The following is a 15773-nucleotide window of genomic DNA, read 5'->3' as shown; positions in this document are numbered from 1 at the left end:
AGCTTATGTCTCTGTGCTATGTTACAGTTAAGCCTGAGTAAGTCATAATGCATCATACACCCCGTCCATGGCAACGAATGACTCCTCATCAGAAGAACACGACTGACTGCACTCCCTAGCTACTTCACTGCAAGTATTTGCACTGTCCTTTATAATGTTTGCCATAGAACTCATCTGTGCCATGCTGGAAGTTCTCTTCATCTTTATGTTACTCACTTTTGAAATTTCAGAAAGTGCCCTTGTGGTTCTTATATTCTGCAATACGATAAAAACTCAGCAGATACAACTCATTATAACCAACAGACTGGAAGAGGACATACACAATATTACTGGTAATGTAGTAGAGCAAGTCTCAGGGATAACTCCTAGGAAAACACAGGCAGAAATGGTATAATTAATTTATGTTAATATTATATGTAATTAAGAAAAGTCCTGGTGATATTAATGTATACCTAGTCAACATTTAAAAAAAAAAAAAAGAGAATACAACAGAGAAAAAAGGACTATGAAAGATTCTCTACATTTCAAAGTTGACTGCTAGTTTTCCCCAGTACTTTTATACGGATTTAGAAGTACTCAATAAAACAATTGTTTCCTCTTTTGCTATCATGGCCACCTCCACTCCCCCTCCCCAAAAAAAAAAAAAAAAACACTTTTGACTGGACTTTTATTTCAGGGGAAACTTTTGATTTCCTTTCTTTTTCCTGAAAAACTGAACGTAGCTTTTGGCTGCTATGGTGCACTCTGAGGATGCAAGCAGCCACTGACATAAACATTGGAGAAGATCAAGTGTTCCACTTTAACACTGACTTCAGACCCCTTTGTATTACCCCTAGCCATAGCATGTTATCTATTCCCCGAACGTTTGAAAGCTTCCCATCCATCCAACAAAACGGGTACAGAGATCAATAGTATCTTTCTTCCAGCCAGCTCCCAGACAGATAAAGCTATAAGCTAGCCTACATCTGCAATACCATCAGGGACGACCAGGGGCACGTAGGGTAACCTTCTGCATTTTATCCTTCTACTCATCTCCTTTTCAAATCATGACAAAGTTCTTATACTGGGATCCTTCCATAGGTAACCTACAGTTTTAAAAACCTGAATTCTAACTCAAATTCTGAATGTAAAGTCTCTAATGAATGTCTTGTAGCTGTGATGGCAGCTATAAAATACCACTGGAGTAAAAATCTAAAAAGAAATCTAACTTCAGGCATGCACAGGACTGTGCGTACTTGAAATCTCCTTGTTGTGGTTTTTTCCCCCCCAAAACTGACTTTGTTTAACATTTGAGTTCTAAAGCAAACTGACTTTGATTTGAAAACCAAAGTAACCATATTTTAATGACATTCCAACTAATTCAAGAAGCACCAACAGTGCACAGTAAATGCAACACAGGATTTTGTACTCCACTGCCTTCTCTGATCTGAAGCCATGTCTAAGGGAAGCGTAACATATTTTTACAATTACTTCAGCACAGGTTGAGGTGACTATCAGCAGATAGCTGATAGCCACTTTGAGTAAAAACAGTAAGGAATGCTAAGAATTCGTGCCAACTTTGCCATGGTATTTTGACATTCAAGAAGACCATAGTTGAGACCATGCTAATGCAACTGGTCTACATATAATGTCTGACACTCAGCGTGCAATTCTTTGTCAGGGTGAACACATCTCCAAAATGTGATTCTCCCTCACAGGAAGAACACCCTAGCTGAATGGAAGCAGACAAGTATTGCTAAATTAGCAACATAGCTGATTTTAGAACAAGAGCAAGATAAGTAGCAACTTTTAAAATAATCAGACTCTTATGTAAGGAGTTGTCAGTATTCTGCATTTACATACATCAGCCTTGTTCTGCTTTCACCCAGTGGTTCTACCTTCATTTGCAAAAATTTGCCCAATAGCTTTATAAATGTCAATGTTGTATAAAGCTGACAGACCAAAAAGCACGAATGTATGATGTTGGCAAACCTTTCAACGTAAGACTTCTCTACAGAATAACAGAGAGCAAACTCTACTTGGTTTGCACGCTGCAATACGTGTGCCAGTTTTCTTTGGATTTTAATGAGGTTGTGTGTAGCACGTACATGGCTGCAAATGAAATTCCTGAAGTCTTCTAAATGATTCCTGAGACTCTACATGGCTTCCTAAAATAAACCTTGGAAGTTCAGATCTCATTAGAAAAGAACTGGAGTCAGACTTCATTGCTCTTAAAATGTTTGTCCCTCTTGCATTGTTTCCCATTGCAAGGCTGGTGTTGCAGACCCCATGAAAGCAGCCGTGCAGGTGCCTGGCTGTGCTGCCCGCAGTGTGGTGGGCTGTGGTACCCACCCACAATCCTCCTCAATGCAACTATATCTGCTGTGATGCACGTGCTAACAACGGCAGGATGGACAAGCTGCTAGTTGTAGCCTTATGGAAGGTGACAAAGCAATGCTTTGTTTTATTGTACTTCAACTCAGCCAAAGCAAAACCAACTTAAACCAAGAACTGAGGAAGAGCTGTATGTGGGAAGACTTGACTTTAGCATCAACAACAACTATTTCTAAATTTGGGGGGGCAGTGGCTATCTGTCACCTTCTTATATTTCTCAGAGATGATCTTGCATTGTTACGAAGCTTTAGGAAAGCCCACCACATCCAACATGTTTGGCCTAGGGTTCACTGCAACATATCCTAGTGGCATAAATGGTCCATTTCTACAGGCATATGACAAAATATGCTCATTCATGCACAGAACACTCCTCTGCTCCTCAGCAATAGAAGGCTGGTCTGTTGTGGCCAGGAAGACTCCCACAGCTCTGCCCTACATAGCACACAGTGATTTACCTATGCACAGGCGCCACTGAACAAATCTAAAATCAATTGAGCATGATCAACTATGTTTAACTCCTGGGAAATTCAGAAACAAGGAACAGCTCATCTGGTCGATGAGTGGTCCAGACAGATACCAACCAACACTTTTCCTGAGGCTGCTGTTACTACAGAAAATGCTGTTGGAGTACAACGTTGTAGATGTTAACAGACAACTTAAGACTGCCTCAGCTGATCAGCAAACACTAGTTGCAGAAGATGCAACTTGACAAGCAACAAGAAACTATGGACATGTTTCTATGCCTTGTTATCAGCACACTGTCCCATGGCAGAGCCATCCCTGCGGCATTCTAGCAGGTCCTACTTAAAACCAGGTTTGGAAGGTCTGAACCCACGGCACACCAAAACCACAGTCAGGACAAACCACTCACTAATAACTGAGAACTGATTTTTTAATATGTTCCTTCAAAAAAAAAAAAAAAAAAAGTGCACATTTTTGTATTAGCAGTATTGCTCCAAGGATCAATGGCATTTCCATTCTTCTCACGTACTGCTTGTACTTCTCATGTACTCCCACAACCTGACATTAAGGGTCTGGACCCACAGTGAAGGTAACTCAGAGTAATGAATATGATGCTCAGACATGTCCCTTCCCTAACAGCACGCTTCCTCTGCCTCTGCAACAACTGCAATAACGTGGCTGGGAGCCAGCCCACTCTGGGGTCAAAGGAATGCAGAGACAGAGCGAGGTTGGAGGTACAAATACCTCTGCCTGTGGCTCTTACTGAGAGAACCACTGAGCATCACCCAGCTGCACCCTCGTTTATGGCCACTGCCTTTACATTCTTGCAGAGGACAAACGTCTACTAGACTTTACAGGGCATAATCTAATTCTTGGGGTCTCCTTATACCATAGAAAAAGTTAACTTGTCCCAGTTTGTATCAAAACCAACAGCTTTCAGATTAAAGATAGTTTGATGAAAGCTACTTCGGGAAGCATGTATAGCTCCATGGCCCACAGAAGTTGAGTTTAGAAGTCCCCTTAAAATACAAAGTTACCAAACACTGATTTAAACCAGTCTGTGGGTGAACTCTTTTGAATTTTAAGCCATAAAAAAAGAGAAGCGTGACATCTAGTTATAAAGTATTAGGGAATCTAACCAATTAGTGAATCTAATCCTCTTTATGCAAAGTTATTATAAAAAAAATGTTTCCCTGAATGCAAGTGATTAAAGTTGCACAGACGAGGAGTCCTTCCATACATTAAGGCAATTCACAATACTGAGAACAAAACAGATATGGGGACTTGATGAAACACAGCAAGAAATTTGCAAAAATCAGCGTAAACAGAATTCAGCACATGAGCCAAATTTTATAAATAGTAGTTTCCTTCTCTTTGTAAATAGGGAAATCAGGATTTCTTCAGTAGGATGACGTTCTCAAACTTGTGAAAGTAAGCAAGATTAACACCAAAGGCTCATCCATAAAAACGAGGGCAAGATTTCCAGAGGTCAATAAGCTGTGGTGGAGCTCCCCAGGAGATTTCCAGCTGCATCTTCAGGATCATTTGTCCATACCAACCTCTGACCATGCCATCAGGCAGATTAAGAGCAGCACAAAAAGCTAAAAGCTTTCAGACATTACTGATGAGGTGTCTTAAACATGAAAAGTCAACTCTTTAATAGAGTTGTGAAGTAGCAGCTGAACTTTCTGGAAGACATCAGATTTGCAGTTAGAGAAAAGGAAAAAGGTGGTATAAAGAAGTCAGACAGCTTCATCACCGCTGGCAAGATCTGCTGCTCTGATAAGCTGGTTTTGGTGCAGAACCGAATAACACACATGGATGACTTTGCTGGCCCTGTCAGCAGCTCAGCTTTAGAGCCCACCTTTCCTTCGGTTTGGCTCGGGGACCCCAATTAAGTGCACCAGCAGCAATTGCTGGTCGGCTGCATTTCAGCCAGCTGGGTCCCAGTCCCTGTGGGACCACAAACTGAGACTAGTTCAAGGAATAGCTTAAGCTGGCCCAAAGCAGCAGTCTTGACCACACCGAGGAGATTAGAAGAAAAAAAAAAAAAAAAAAGGGAAGTTCAGACTGTCGCTTTCACCATCAGTGCTGACTCGTGGAAGTGGTAACAGTACAGCGTTAGGCAGTAAAACAATCAGAAGTTAAACCAGCTTCAGCTTTACATACACAAACTACGTAACTGCAGAAAATACAATTGGTACCTACCTCTGCAACTAAGCCTTTAAAGTATGACAAAAAGCAGCGTGTACAAGTCCAGCTGCAAAAACTTTGGTGAAATCCTGTGTACGTACCATAGGCAGCAATGCTGCTCTGGCTTCAGGGACAGATTTTACTTATCACTGTATCTGAAACAAATCTAAGTTAGTCTTTTTTTTGTTCTTTAAAGAAAGATGTTTTGGTAGATGCTTATCACTTCTTAGATCCAATACTTTATGACTGACTTTATGACTGCTGAAAACATTTCCTCCCCCCCCCTTCTTCTTAATGACAATCTTTTCCCAAATCCTTGAGCATACACTTCCAAAAAAAGTTCTGTACTTAAGCCTGTTTTATTTATCATTTCCTGTTCTTCTCAAAATCTGGAATTTATATTTGAATAATGCAAACAGACAACCTCTTCTAACTCTTTTCCATGGTACTCGAACTTCCCTCTCATTTTGCCTTCTAATTTGAAGCTTCTTTCTTGGTTCGAACCAAGAGATAAACATACATATTATACACACACACACACATATACACATGCTTGTAAACTTTAATGATAATTCATGCAGCTAGTTTTTAATTGCAAGAGAAAAGCGGCCTTCAGCAGTTAAGAATATCATTCAGATATCTGAAACTCAAGCAGTATAGTATGACTTCAGAATTAAAATGTTGGTGACTTCACAGTGCATGACAATTAATATCACAAAACTTAATTTTTAAGTTAAATTACGAATGTTTAGCAGCAGTAAGCTGAAGTGTTCTTTGGTGCATCTTAAAAGTTAAAGGAAGCAACACTCCAGACAGCTGCTGGAGCGAATGTCTGCCTGCATAATGAATCACCCATAGACACTACAGAGCATTGTTAATTCTGAAATGAAAATTACAAGAATTAGATAACACCTAGGAAGGCTTCCAGATGTACTGCTAATACACCACTCCAAATATATGAGGAATTCCACAGCCAAGATGGAGCAGTCCTGGCAGCACAGACAATAGTCTATCTAGCTCAGGCATACAAACGGCTAGAGCTAGAATTGCAGAAGTGAAGCAAGCAGTGCCTACAGCAGTCACCAGCATAGTCAGATGCACGTGCAGCCGTGTATGAGCACAGCTGGCAAATACAACTGCAGCACCTGTGCAAGAGCCTCTGTTTCTGGGAGGGGAGGGGATGTTTCACTTGAACCAAGTCTGGTGCTATGGCAAGGGATGATAAATACTTTCATGCCAAACACGAGTCAGAAATAAACTACTCCATTTGGGCACAGAGCCTGACCCATCCACGCTTTTATTAATTGTGTTCTTGTCCTTGGCACAAGGATTCAGATGAGGAATCTTACCTCTGAGTGCATCAAAAATGACAGATAAAAGACAATTCTTTTGATAAGTACACTCTGAATTGTTAACTTTAAAACACTGTAATGAACAGGTATCTGTCCCGCTAACAGTGAACATTTGAAGACAAATTAATCACTTGCCTCTACTTACTGCACAAATATCATCCTGAACAACTGCTTTCAGATTTGTCCTAGAGTGTGGGCAATTTCAATAAATTGTATTTTTAACCAGAATATTCAGGTCCTACCTTTGCAGCTTGTCAATATGTGTAACCGTTGGATGTTTAACACTAATAGTCTTGTAAGTCATTATTAGTTTGCTACAACAGCCATGGTAAATTGAAGTCAGACTGCACACTGCATTTGCTAAAAGAATAAACCAAACCTCTGAGTATACATGATTTAACTGGATTTCAAAATTAAAATGGGACAACAGAATATTGGAAAGGGAAACTTCCCAAAGGAGAAAAAATATGGGGTTAATTTAGCAGGAGAGATAAAGCCATAAAGCACTACAACTACCTAGGCAAAAAAAAATCTACAAAATCTAGCCCATGAAACTTCATGGAGTTATTCCTGTTCTATGTAATTGTCTGCATACTAAAATTCTGCTTGGAAAGGAAGACTATTGCTGATAAAAACCCAACATCTTCCTAAAACTAAAATTGTGGACAGTTCTACCAGTCCAGTTTCTTGCCAAAATGAACTCCGTCATTGTTACAATCTAGAAACATCCAGAAGAGTATTCATTTGAATGTTCCCCCAGACTGTAAAGGAACTACACACAGAGTCAATGACGAGCAAAATTTGAACATGAAGTTTTACCACTCTGAATAATCCACTCCATCCTGAGCTTCGAAGAACAGGCTTAAACGTAGACATGTATATATGTGGTGTGTATGCATATATATATATATATATATATTAAGCATTTTAGCCTTAGTTATTGTAATATCTGACCCACTTCAGTATCTCAGTAGATTTCTGAGCAAAATCTGTGAGGAAAACCACTGTTACCAGACACCTTTTGAAGAGCCAAACCTAAACAACTTACCTAAGATTATCCAAAAAGTCTTTGACAAGACAATGAAATTTGAACTTTATGTCACTACCTTAATCCCTGTACTGTCCTTGGGTAAACATTATAGGTGTGGCTGATGTAGCACTTTTAGCATCACCCTAGACAATGGCTCAACACAGAACTTACTTTACGGGAGGAAGAAGGTGGAGAGAAAGGAAACCAGCTCTGAGGATTCAGTAATTTTGGAAGGGGTTCACCTGAGAAGCGTAACACCAAGAAAAATACATCTTCTGATTGAAGAATGAAAATCACAGATAGGTTAATTCCATCATTTTGTATACAGGAATATAAACCATAAGTTAATTCTGAAACAATGATAAAGTTGCAAGTGAAACATTAAAACTGAAAGCACAAAAAGGTCAAGAGCTTCAGAGCAGGGAATTCCTATCAACTGATCAGAAGGTGTAAAGAAGAAGGGTTACATGAAAAGCCAAAATGCCTCCTATAATGACTAAACCAGTCCTCAGCTCTTCGTGACTTCCCTGAGACCACAACACCACACATGCGACAGATCTAAGAACAGTATGTTTGTTGGCAAGATGACAAAATCTGGTCCAAGAGTTAACTTGATTTTGTCACTATAGCAATTAAAATATCACCATAAAGCTGAAACAATGAATGACTGCCTTAACCATTCCCATCACACATTAGCCTTTGTAGGATTGTGGAATATCGTAACTGGGAATGGACGCAGCCCCCAGGGCACCAAAAATCCCACTCTTCTGTCTCAGTGCCGCAGTGTGCCCTAAAGCTCACCAGCACTTTTAGCCAACAAAAGTTCTACACAGTGAATTACGTCCCAGTACTCTTCAGCATTAAAATTAATCAAGATTTTCAACATCGTCCACAGCTCCTCCATACCCCAGGGTAACACTGTTTCTCTCCTTTCAAAAACTGTCCCCGGTTCTGGAATATGTACACACACACACACACTGGAAGCCCTGTTTCCCCAAGACACTAAAGGATCAGTTATCACTTATTTTTTTTTATTTAAACTAAACACCGTAGAAATACTTTTGAGAAAATCTGGTTTTGCTAAGCATTTCTCACAAGCAGCACCCAGAACTACTTCTCTTGGAATGCTGAAGAAAGGCCAAAAACCATCACTGTTTCAAAGGTTAGTAGCTAAGTAGCTGTATTAAATACCTAACTCCAATGTTTTCTCCCAAATTACGCAGAAGGATTTTTAAATAAGCACAAGTACTACTGTAATGGGGATCATGTAAGCCAAGTAGATTGGATGGAATAATATTGAAGCAATTTAAATACCATTTGATTCTGCTGAATGTCAGTCTAATACCAACCCTAGGATACACCAACCATTCATCTCAGGTTTCTCATGAGGCAAATTCAAAGGTCTTCTGATTCTCTGTCTCAATAAGCACTTATTCACATCAGTAGTCTCACCGCACTCAGTGGCACCACTGGGTATGCAAATATGCAGTGGCATAAGCAAGAGTCTTAAAGCTCAGACCCACATTTTCAGACCTCTTCTTGAACTCATCTGGAACACAGACCACTAAATACTTCAAAGGACCTCATCGTGCTGGCAGTAGCTTCTGCACCGGTCAGAAATCTGTACAACTGTTTGCCCAGCTCTGCCAGAGCCCAGGTTTATTTGGTGTGGGTGCTGCTCTCCTGGGCTCGCACAAGGCATATTCCAAGCCACCAACAGTAGCCAAGAGAAAATTCCTGTTGCACAACTGTATAAGGCATTATTAGCAAATTATGCGTATAGGTAGGAGAAAGAAAAACACCACTCCAAGACTTGAAATTCATCCTTCATAGCATGAAAGCATAATCTCCTTTGCAACACACCAACCATCTTCTTAATGCTGGGCTGAAGAGCACTGCAAAGCCTGAGTTGGCAGCATTGCACCTGGCCGTGCCCAGGAGACAGTAGTACCTCCTCCTCAGAAGAAACAACATACAGAGCCTTCAATCAGAGACTTCTCTCCGAACGCAACCTGAGGGACCAGGGTTGTGCAATGACCAGATTCTCCCTGGGAAGACTGGAAGTCATCTGCCACGGCACTACATACAAGGGAAAGGAAACTTTCCATGCTCTACTGCTGTGTGCTGCCTTGTTTTTGTTTGCCAGTTTTAAGAATCTTGTATTTTTTGTTTTAAGGTTTGTAAACATGGATTCATATTTGATTTTACCTTCATCATCTGCCTTTGTGTTTTGAGTGATTTCAGATTACTGTACTGACAAGCATGAACTGATACGGTTCCTTGTGGGTTAGACAGATGTTACGACAGGGTTCTGATTCACCTAGGAGGAGTCATGCATACAGGAACATTGCTTCAGATTTCTGGAGATAGCTGGATACTTCTCCAGCCAGCTGCAGCAGCCTTCCTGGGAGCTGGCAGCTCCTCGAGCTGAAAGCCAGCGCCCCACAGCAACTAACCAGCCTCAGGAACGCGCCCTGCAACTGCCACCCAAACCCATACCCCAGTTCTGGGTTTCACTCCTCAGGCACACTAAAAATCGAAGTGCCACACGTGTCTCAGATGTCTGAAAGGACTGAAGCCTAACACTGCTACGCTGCAGTACCCAGATGACAGAATGAATGAGATATAGTTAACCTGTGGAGTCACAGCCACACTTTCTTGAAGCAATGCACCATCTGGTAGAGGAGATTTAGATATAAAAGAGCAGAAAACAATAGAAGGTAAGAAAAGAAGCAAATCTCCTTCTCACCTAAGTGGAGAAACAGAAAATCTGCCCAAAATAGCATGTGAGAGTGCCGCTAAGAGACTGTCAAGGAACGGCATCGGTGATAAGCCAAAGTCACCGTACATTCAGTTGCCAAAACGAAATGCTCCATTTCACAAACAGAGAAACGTCAGGCAAGACTAAGCTTGATGCTCACCTTGCTCTGCTGCTTCTGCTGTTCTTCAACCAAGAAACCAAGGAAAATTAGGCCCAAATCAGGCTGCACAGAACAAAGGCTGATTTGTTCCCACCACAACTTCAGTGAAGTTCTGCAGGTCCAACCAAGCAAGTGAAAATCAAAACACCCACTCCATTTTACACATCATTTTCTGAAAGCAGATTACTTTAAACAAATAAGACACAGAGCAATGATTTCCTAAACTGGTACAATTACGTGAACAACAGGGCTTTCACGAGGATGCATGAACAAAAGGCTATTTTTGTTAACGTTATATATTTATTTGTCTGCATTCGTAGCTATTATCTCTGATTTTGCAACAGACCGGAAAGCTGATGTATCATCATACTATACCATAAATTCAGAAAAATGGACACTTTTGAAACACAGTAACTATACTTGTGTTTTAAAGAGCTTATCACATTTCAATCCATTTGCTAGATATTTTAATCCAGTGAATCTCAGTGCATGAGTTAGGCCTTAGAATTGGTATAAAGTTTTATTGTTAAAATCAATCTACTTAAACCAAAATAAACATTACTAATTTAAACCGTGATACACAAACTAATTCAAACTGACAGAAACCTAGCACAACCTGAATCTGCTTAAAGCACACCCCGACCAGCACTCGGTTACTTCAGCTGCAGTTTGAGAGCACTGTGTGTCAGCACACAGCTGCAGCTACTCTGCTGTAACTACAGTCCCTTGAGGAAAGCAGAGCCAAACCTGTGCTAATCACAGTAACCAGCCCCTGTAGCACATGATTTCTTGTTGTGTGTGTGTTTTGCTAAGTTGCTGGGTTGAAGGCTTGTGCTTATCTAACACATGCTTCTCCCCCATGTTTCTCCTCTATTAGTAACTCATCCCTTCCCTTTCCTGTTGCATCAGGAAGCTGCAAATACAGTGGCTTCTGCAGTGCTGTTATAATTACCACAGCACACTGTAATTCTGAAACGTATGCAAAATAAGTAACAATTACTTCAACGAGGTTTTTGAAGGCATTTAAATGTGGTTCTGTTGGCTTTCTAGAAATCTTCTGACCAACATGCTCCAGCCAACATCAAAACACTTCCAAACACCTTTTCATTAGGACTACAGCTTTATACGCCTTCACGCTGTTCCCTAAATAAGCTCTTTTAAAAACAATCTGAGGCAGAAACAGAAAAAAAACATCCCTAAGAACCCGGAAATGGAGCTGTGAGGGGAGAAGCAAACGAGTTCCTATTCTCCATTGACTTCTTTTGTTATATCCCATCTCACAAAACAAGCAGACATCAATTTTAATGAAAATTTTGGAGATGGAAAAAAACGCTGGCTGAAACAGCTATCTTTTCTTGTTAGTTACCAGAAAAAAATGCATAGCAAACTCCCATTACTTTTATTAACTTGATTGCAGTACTGTGCTGCTGTTTTAGGAGCCATCACAAGCTCTTGGGAAAGGATTTTCCCCTCCCTTCCTTCCCCTCTCCACCCCGCCAGTAATCCTAGTTTAAAGGATCTAACCCTTCTGAAATGTGTTAACTCAAGCACTTTTTTTTTTCTTCTTTAAACAGTTGGAAGTTTCAGGAAAAAAAAATGAACCCAAAAGAAAACAGCAGATGTTCACGACCCAGGCTTCCATTTTCCCTTCCACATGAAGCTTACTGACAAAGATACAAACTTTAAACAATAAAACTTCCAAAGAGATAAAAATATACTATTTACCCTTTTAGAAATACTAAACAAAAACTTTAAATTGCCAAATACAGATAAGAATCGTATCACTTTGCATAATCTGTACCATCATGACTGACAAGATAAGATGCTTCCTTTTATTTCTTTCATTCACGTTTGTCTTACAAGTATGGAAACCCACTGACTGAGCAGTTTTGCTCTCCTGAGAACAAAGCAGTACTTTACAACCTTGGAGATGCACTTAAAAATTTAAAATAGATGCTGCTTAATATTAAGAGCCAAGTCTCCTTAAAGGGAGGTAGACTGTACAGATTGTGTACGATGTAAAGGGAAATTGACCTGGTCAGGGCAAGCTGACAAAAGAAAGTGACCAAGTCTTAAAACTCAGAAAGAAACAAAAATAAGCTAAGCCCATGCGTTCAGGTAAGCACTCAGTAAGGGTGCCACAGCCACCTGGTCTCGCTGCTGCTGGGGGCTGTGTGCCGTGAGGGGTCACGCCAAGCTCTGCCTGGGTCTCTCTCACACAGACACAGGAAACAGAAACGATGAAACCGGGTTACAGGTGGAGCTTCTCGATACCTTAAACCTACAGATAGAGTGAGAAGCTCAGCTGTATTTTTAGTCTCAGACTGGCCAAAGCTTTCTTCGCTTAACCCCCTTCTTGAGCCTCGAACAAAACCCAACCTGTGGCACAGCGCCTGATGTTAACAGAGCTACACAGAAAGATTAATCAACAGCTTTGCATGTCTGTCCTTAAACAGGCCAAACACCAAATCAGTGTTAAATTCCTCACGTGCAGCTACGCCCAGCTAATCTGCTTGAAAGCAGCAAACTATGTAAATCTACTTACATGGGCGAGATAAATATGACACTCATCAAAACGTAACAAGAAGCACTGTTGCCGGGCCAAGCTGCCGGGAGGCCTGACCACAGTGGGCTGTGGCGGGTGGGCCACCGCGGTCACCTCCGTCACCTCCGTCCCAGCCCTGGGCAGCTGCCGGCTCTGCCTCTGCCAGAAGCCCGAGGGGAGCAGCCTCGCTGCACGGAGCGCTTCCGTCAGATATCTGCACTAGCTCTCTGGATTCAAGGAGCAGATGGCAGGAGAAAGCCTAATTTTCCCATTTACGATAATTTTACAGTGTGTAGAAATATTTACTTCGGAGGAGCGCCTCCCGATTTACATGAGAATACCGAAGGCGGGAGCAGGGACGGAGCCATCAGCTCTCAGCACAACACGCCGGGGCTGAGCAGGATATTGTGTGTCGCGTCGCTTCCTCAGCCTCACGGATGCACACATGTGTGCTCTTTGCATAACTCGTGTAACCTTGTTAGCAAAAATATTAGATTACGCCTACCTTCTTCAGAGAGGATGCGTGGTCACGAGCACTGTGATAGGTTATTATTGCAGATACTGCATGGGTTTTAGCCTTCAACTAGACTTGAATCTGCATTTCCAGAAAATCATCAGAGTTGCTACTCATTTTGACCATGCCTAACTTTTAACACAACCTGGCAAGAGGTGTTTTTTTTTTTTGTTTTGTTTTATTTATTTTTTAAATATGTCCATTGACCCATAATGCAGGAAATGCTATTGGAAATACAACTTCAGAAACCCTATTTTAGTATTCTTACAAGCACCCTAAAACACAGAAAGGATTAGACACCACCTAATCGCATCTGACCTGAAACTGAGGATACCGACTGGCTTCTACATGCCTGAGTTACACACTGAAATAGATACAACAGATAACAAGCATAATAGTGTAAGCACAGATTCGTTTATAAAACAAAATAGAGTTCTTTGGGAAAACAAAGAGAGAGTATGGGCAAAACTCCGGACCTACTGTAGCTAACTAGAGGCTTGCCAGCATTTTAAATGAAGACAGAATTTCACATTACATTACAATGCCTTAAAATAAATCAAGAGTATCACAATGACTTTTACCAGCAAACACAGTATCTAGTATTAAACTACCTGAATCTGCTACAGAGTCTTAAAAATGTAACAGAAAAATACCGAAAACGAAGTGCTGTTATAACATCATTCTGATATCATGTATGCCACAATGCAAATAGAGACACACACACACCCTGCTGAAAACATTTTAGTTTCATTTTGAAGTTACTTATTTTTTCCCCAGGCTCATATACTAGGAGCTGTTAGCAGAGGACATCTAGCTGCTCCTTTTACAGACGATGGCAGGCTACTTTTCCTACAATATTTGGTCTCTTGGACTAAAATACAATTGTAACTCTATTGTCTGAATATGGATTGCATAGAGCACAAAAGGAATTAATCTGGACTGTTTCTAGTTATCATGAAAAAAAAAACGAAGAATTAGGCTCATAACACTCCTCTGTATTGTCTGGCATCAGCTCACCCCTGCAGGTGAAGCCCGAGTGAAAGGGAGATCGGAAAGTCAGTCTTTAAACGGCCTCAGCCCACATGAATGAAGTTAATGGGAGTTTTCCAGGGACTTCAAGGGAGAAAGGCGCAGGCCCCAGCTCCTTGTGTAGGAAGCGTTTGAGCGGAGAATGGCTACACGCTAACAAAAGAAACCTCTGGTACCCAGGGTCTTAAGACCACATAATACCCCCGCGTTCACCTCTTTCCCTGCCTATTGACAGGAAAAAAGGGTCTGTTTGTTTTTCCGATTCAGTGTGCCCTTTCAGCCCTCTGAGCCCAAGGAGTGCACGGCAGCGCGAGGAGCCCCTGGCTTATCGGCGCGCCGCAGGCCGGCCGCTCGCTCACATCCGCGGGCAGTGGGAGCCTCGCCCCGCGCCCGGGCCCGCCAAGGCCCCACCGAGCCGGCATTAATGGCCCTTTCAGGGAGAGGATCGAATAAATTGGCTTCATTTACAAAGTATGCAGAAGCGCCAGACAAGATCGTCAGCGTGGGTGTATCCAGGGCATTTATTAAAACCAAACCAAAACCAGCACACACAATAAGCATGTTTTATTGCGTATGGACTTGAACGCTTCAAGTACAAGATACAAAGATAACTCCGTACACTGTTAGGCAGCATCTGCAGAGCGCCACTGAGATAGCACACAAGCGATTCTTATCAAAAAGATATTTCTCTAAAACGAGGGCGGAGAAGAAAGGAAACAGCGATTTTTGTGAGCTACGACTTAAACTCTAAGAAAACGCAGGAACCGAACTTGCGCTGTCACGGGGGTTCCCTGCGCAGAGCCGCGCACGGAGGGCCCGCGGTCCTGCCGCCTGTTCCAGCGGCCCCACGCGCGGCCGCCTGCGCCCACCTGCGGAGGGGTTTGTCCACCTGGAAGAAGGCTGCCACGGCGGCATCGGCGCCTGCTGTCACCCTCGGATCTCGCTGGGGACCTCTCCTCCGCTTGCCCTTTGGGGCACAGCTACAGAACGCGTTTTCTGACCAGCTTAAAGACGTACTTTTTGAAAAATATCGCAGGTTCAGCGAGAAGTAAGCGTTTCTTACTAAGTACAGTCACGTTAACGCCAGCATTTCTGGTGGGGGGTGCATTTTAAAAGCACAGCCGAAGAGCCAACGGCCCAGCAAGGTTGTAGTCCCTCTATTTTATTTTCGGCGGCTGAACAAGCAAGCGAGCAAGCAAATACCTCTCTCTCAGTACAGCTCCATAGATGCGAGCGCTCCGAGCTTATCGCAATGATCTGTCTGCCCAGAAAATGTCACAGGATTTCCCTTGTGTACTTCAAGGGGGAGAGAAGGGGAAAGTCTGAGGCTGGGCTGCGCCAGCGGGTTCCCGGA

The 15773-nt window shown here is 42.0% G+C and overlaps 1 protein-coding gene across 5 annotated transcripts in view; it reads right to left on the bottom strand.

Moving 5' to 3' along the window:
- RBMS1 (RNA binding motif single stranded interacting protein 1) overlaps positions 1-15773 on the bottom strand; it is a 149622-nt gene that overhangs the window by 77491 nt on the left and 56358 nt on the right. The window lies entirely within an intron of this gene.

The sequence above is a fragment of the Netta rufina genome, assembly GCF_964035555.1.
Source record: "Netta rufina genome assembly, chromosome: 6".
Classification (NCBI taxonomy): Eukaryota; Metazoa; Chordata; class Aves; order Anseriformes; family Anatidae; genus Netta; species Netta rufina.
The sequence above is the reverse complement of the archived record's forward strand: the minus strand, read 5'-3'. Positions and strand labels throughout refer to the sequence as shown.